Source organism: Halyomorpha halys, unplaced genomic scaffold, assembly GCF_000696795.3.
Source record: "Halyomorpha halys isolate HHAL.00 unplaced genomic scaffold, Hhal_1.1 Scaffold1664.1, whole genome shotgun sequence".
In the NCBI taxonomy this organism is placed as follows: domain Eukaryota; kingdom Metazoa; phylum Arthropoda; class Insecta; order Hemiptera; family Pentatomidae; genus Halyomorpha; species Halyomorpha halys.
Window position 1 is genome coordinate 95,956 of NW_027107683.1, and position 5,211 is coordinate 101,166.

At 30.1% G+C, this 5,211-nt stretch overlaps 1 long non-coding RNA gene across 2 annotated transcripts in view; it reads left to right on the top strand.

The window, feature by feature from the left end:
• LOC106690334 (uncharacterized) overlaps positions 1 to 5,211 on the top strand; it is a 15,649-nt gene that overhangs the window by 461 nt on the left and 9,977 nt on the right. For both annotated transcript variants that reach the window (XR_001344580.2, XR_010843070.1), the window contains exons 2-3: positions 4,522 to 4,714; positions 4,798 to 4,911. This is a non-coding gene — a long non-coding RNA (uncharacterized lncRNA). The remainder of the gene's footprint in view (positions 1 to 4,521; positions 4,715 to 4,797; positions 4,912 to 5,211) is intronic.

The following is a 5,211-nucleotide window of genomic DNA, read 5'->3' on the forward strand; positions in this document are numbered from 1 at the left end:
ATATAGTATAATATCTACATTCGGGTAGGTTTAGAGACAATAAGAAATCATGGAAATATTATTAGGGAAAAAATAATAAAAAGGAAAAAAACCCTAAACATCGAAAATGATTGTAAAAAAAATGTGGAAATTACTGAACTGATATGACACAAGAACCAAAGTGTCATCTAAAATATTAAAAATAATATAAATTTTTATAATAGGTAAACATTTTTAATGAGAAATAAAGGGATCCTTTATTTTTTAAAGGAAATAAGCAATAGATAAAAAAAAATAATATATTGTGAAAATGATATAAAAGAATGGACTGATCTATTTTGCAATTAGAACGGATTTTTTAAAACGAGTTTTTCAAGTTCTGACTTTTTAAAGTTGGCCAGAGAAGGGACAGAATATTGGCTTATTAAGCGAGTTATTTTAGAATTCTGTTAACAATGGAAGGTCAAAGTAATATTAAGTAAAGTTTTTTGAGAGCAGATTATTAAGTAAAATATTGGAATTTAAATCTACTTAAATTATATATATTGAATTTTTTCTCATCGGTTAATCCTGCTCATTACAGGGAACATCTCGAGACAATCTTCTTTTTAGACTCCTTGGAGGATTATCAGGTGATCAGATAGAAGTCAGGTTAAAACAAGTAGGTTCGGTGGTTAGGAAGTTTATCATGGAAGGATTGATGACTTGTTTTGTGACAAAGTAAAAAGTATTTTGCATTGTAAATATTGGGTGGGAGAAGAATTCGATGGTTTAGTGGAACCCCAAAGCACAACTTCTGGGTTTCAAGTCCATATAGACCTTGTTATAGTCATGTAAATGCTTATTATTTATTTTCTTAATTTTTAGGTGCCGTATACAACTACACCGTATTCTGAATTTCGTGGTTACATTTCTTGGAACAGGTTGTTCACCTTTAAGAACTTAAACAAATTATTCCAGTTTTCTGGCAGTAAGGCTTGACATTGTCCCCGTAGGCCAAAAGACGTTCTTGAAGATTCCAGCCGCGAACAGTGTTCCAGGATATGCTCCATCGTTAGGATAGATTTACAACTATAACATGTTGGTGAAGGATTTCTTTCAAGAAGGTGCTTGTGTGTTAATCTTGTATGTCCGATCCTGAGTCGGGTTATACTGCATTGTTCACGGCGATTTTTGATGAGTGGCGGTAGAGGTTGAGTATCACCAAGAATTGTCTTCATTTTATTTGTTTCAGGTACCTTGGACCAAAAACAGCGCCATGCTTCCTTGCATTGGGTCAGAACCGCTTTATAGTAATCATACAGCGCCAAGTTACAATAGGTCATGCAAATGAGTCTTTTGTAATTAGTTGAAAGTGGAGACTGTTTGTCTAGTAATTACTTTAATAGTCGCAATCGCAGAGCAGTTTCCTATCTTTTCAGTCTAGTATGAGGATTCCAGTTCAGTCGTTTGTCCAGATATAATCCTAGGTAATAAATATGTTTGATGGGAATAAATGATTATGCAAGTTAAAAAATAAAAATATGGATGTTATAATGAAATGAAGAAAATAAAAATAAAATATATAAAAACAAAAGCTAAATTAATGCAGTTACAGCACAGAACCATCACACCACACTGTTAGTCACATTAAATCTTTTCATAAATAAAAAAGTGAAGAAAATAATTGAAAACTGCCATGAAACACGTCGTTTATTCATAAATTACATTTACTAATGATTTTTTTTTTCTAAATTCTCTATTACCTTATACGATTAAAATTGTTAGATATTATCTTTTCTAAAATTTTTGGCATTCCAACGGTATATTATATGATTATGCTGATAATGTTATTTTTAAGAAAATATTTTTTCTTTTGGTTAATTATCGAACTCTTTCATAATTTGTATTTTTATATGTATTAACAATGAGAGATTCTCAATTATTCTATATAACTTAAATCAAAGGTAGCTTAGATTCGAGTTTAATCAAACACTTTTTCGAAGAACTAGAACCTTTTTCGAAAAATAGTAAGAAGGTGTAAAATCGAAAATATGAGGTTGCATTTAGGAAGCTATGATTGGCGAAACCGTGTTTGTACCATCCCAGTCATATATTAATATAGGCAAATATATTCTCTAAATACATATTTTTAGTTTCTTATAATTTTCATTAGGTTGAGCATAGGTGTACACACAAATCATCTTCCGAGACTTCCTTATTTGGATTCAAGGAACCTCAAAACGTGTGTTTCGTTGAAAATTCGAATTCGAGTTTTTAACAAAAGACATGTTAAAAACTCGAATTGTATTTTTCTTTTCGGTCCCAATTCTTCCTTTTACTATATATGTCATATATTGCTAAGTGAAAGTAAAGATTTAAACAAATATATAATATAAAAATAAATATTTATGGTATCTAATTAAAAGGTTTTTCAAGGACAAGTGATTGTATTCCGAATGGAACTGGGCTCATTTAAGGATATGTAGGTTGACCCGGATAGCCTAAGTATAGGTTGCCATCATTCTCTTTTATGAGTGGGTCCGACTAAATTTATTTCTCCCCCCCGGAAATAAATTTGGACTAATCTGGATGGGAATGAAACCTACGTAAGATAGAGGATGTGTGACCTCCGTTCCATCAAGCTTCCTTTGTTGTAGTCGAACTGAATAAGCAAAAAAAAGTGGTTGAAGTAGAAAGAACTATCGAACTATAAATATCGAGTTATTTATCTAAAAATTTATTTAATATTTTATAGTTACCCCTGTCGAACAAATCCACTACCTTGGGCTACATCTGAACAAACGACTAACTTAGAATCTTCACACAAGACTGAAAATACAGGAAACTGCCGTCGTATTACAGCACTTACTTGATAAACGGTCTGAACTTCCAATCCATTACAAAAGACTGATCTACATGACTATAATAAGGCCTATCTGGACATACGGAGTTTAGCTTTGGGGCTCCACTAAACCTTCGAATTCCTTTCGTATCCAATACTTGCAATCCAAAATCCTTGGTAAAATCCTCCTCCATTTCTGGCAATTCTCAAAGGCGCCTGAAAAGAAGATGACCTTCTAAATTAGAAATATTATTAGAGTAATACCAATGCGTTGTTTCTCTACATGCCTGTATCATACTTACATCAAATATCAAATTTACTAGATGTATTTTTATGTAAATATAATTGTAAATATCACTAAATTAATAAATAAAAAGTGTTATATAGTTATTTATTACTATTGTTTGGTACAATTGTGAATTACCAATAAGCAATTATTTAGAAACTGTTTATTTATTTTTTATTAATATATTTGGATAATACATGAGAATGGTGTTGTTACAACTCAAACGACTGTTATTATTGTATAGCCGATATAATGGCTGTACAAAAAAAAATTGGCTATTTGAAAATTTCTGATAATATTGTGTATTTTGTTTGAATTGGTTGTAAATACATGGTTGTTAGCAATTTCTAACTTCGATATAAATTAATTTATCATTTCGTAAATTTAATTTGAAACGTCGAACATTAAGTTTTTTCCCCATTGTGATAAGAATATAAAACGAGGCCAAAATACAGTAAAATCCTGATATCAAATTTTTCTATTTGGTTGTTGGTTGAGTATATGTTTATTATCTGAGTTGTACATAAAATATTAAATATATTTGTTGATATTGGCTATGTAATATTTTTGTTTTAGCCAAATTCGTATATGATATTTCCCTAAAGGAAGTAAATAATTACTATTATTATAATTAAATATATATTTCTTTAGTAAAAGAAAATTCTTTTCAAATTACCTCAATGAAATTAATTTCAAAAATACAAATACATTTCACCTAGTGTTTAGTTTATTCGCAAATACTGCAATATCGACCTAATTAGAGTGGTTTCGTTTGTTTTTTATGTGAAAAAAATATTTAAAAATTGGGTAGTGACAGAAAGAAACTGAAAGGTTTGATAATTATTCTTCTAGTATGACATGATCTGTTAAACATATTCTAGTTATAAATAATTAAGAAATAACAAAGTGATTGTTAATTATGATATATACACATTGAGGAATCGCATTTTTGCCTTAGAGTTGTGTCTTAAAATGGTTCAAACAACTACCATGCCCTGGTTTTCAGTCGTTCCAATGTCATGTTTAAATCATGATCATCAAATGAGAACCTGTTGGCTACGCAATACTACAAAATTAGTTGCTGCTATTCGAGGCCGAACCTGTTCCATACAGACCATCAATCGATATTGACGTAATGCTAGCAGAATAGAACTTGGTCTATGTTACGTACTTGTATTATTTTACATACAGCACATACTTTTATAATTTATTACTATTTAGTATATATGTATATATAGTTGACCGTAAAGATTTAAATATAAGAAGATGCCCAGGGTTGCGGTCAAAAAAAGAACAAATAGTTTAAAACTATTTTAATGTCCGACGTTTCGCCCCACTTTACAGGGCTTCATCAAGGCTAAAAAGATTACTAATTTTAATAATTTATAAAAAATATTACTATTTAAATTTAAAGTATTAATGTTAATTTTAGGGTTAGCTGTTCATTAGGTGAAGAGGAACTAGACATCATCTCTGGCAGATAGTTTATTAAATCCTATAACCCTTGACAAACAATAGAACTGAAAATTTCATCGCAATGACGCCCACATAACAACCAATCTCTATCACTTAGGCAACAGAGTAAAGAGAAAAACCTGGCGGATTGGAGTAGATGCTGAATCTTGGTATGATTATAACCATTGTTACAGAAATTAGTTTATAATCAACTCTTGAACCGATGAAAACACTCACAAATATTGTTATCCAGAAATAGATTTAATGAGAACAGAATCATACACTAAACTTGACACGATGTTCCATAAGACGAACGTTATAATGGTACAACAGCTTGTTTAAATCTGATTCAACTACCAGTATTAAGGTAAATTATATATTAATAATAGTTAAAGTAAACATTATGTCATATTAATCATTAAAAATTATGGTAACAGATTGGTTTAATTATGGTGATGTCTCAGTGGAAGGCGGCATGCTTATATGACGTAGAATATTTATAACTTTATATATATTACTTTTTTAAATATATATATTTAGTATTTCCATCTATCTTTTTATAACGTGCTCTAGCTTGTTGTATGAGTCTATGAGCTTAGACTGGGGTGTGCATGCAAAACATTTATAAATTAAAATTCATGAAATAATTCTGCAGGCATTTTGTTAT